Here is a 497-nt window from a genome sequence, read left to right as displayed (position 1 = left end):
ATAAGTCCATCCGGCAGGAAACCGAACCTCTGCGTAGCTCCCTATGGCGGCGGAGAGCTGCGCATTGGACCGCTTCGCCTGTTTCCGCCCGAGCAGTAATAGCGCTAGCACCGGTAGGAAGAGGAACTGCTGCAGCGGCCTGACGCTGTCTCCATGGCAACACGGTTTGGGAGTGACGGAACCGCTGCCCTCAAGCGCTCCGGCCCGGTCCGGCGCGAGCAGGATCACCTTTTCACCTTTTCACCCCCACTTTCCCCCTCAGTCTTCAGCCGCGAGAAGACACCGGGATCCACCTCGCCCTCTCTCGCTCACTACGCGATGGTCGGGACCTCCCGACACCCCCTCTCCTCTCAGGGGCTCCACCTCCGGGTGCGGGGATACCCGCGGCGCACCGGGTCCGTTTTGCCACCCCTTTTAGCAGGCTTCTCCCCCATCGCCCCGAGGGAAAGCTCAGGTCTCCACAGGCCGTCGGATTCCTTCTGCTCAGCTGCGCCGGG

Source organism: Calypte anna, chromosome 5, assembly GCF_003957555.1.
Source record: "Calypte anna isolate BGI_N300 chromosome 5, bCalAnn1_v1.p, whole genome shotgun sequence".
NCBI lineage: Eukaryota > Metazoa > Chordata > Aves > Apodiformes > Trochilidae > Calypte > Calypte anna.
This window is presented reverse-complemented; position numbering follows the sequence as displayed.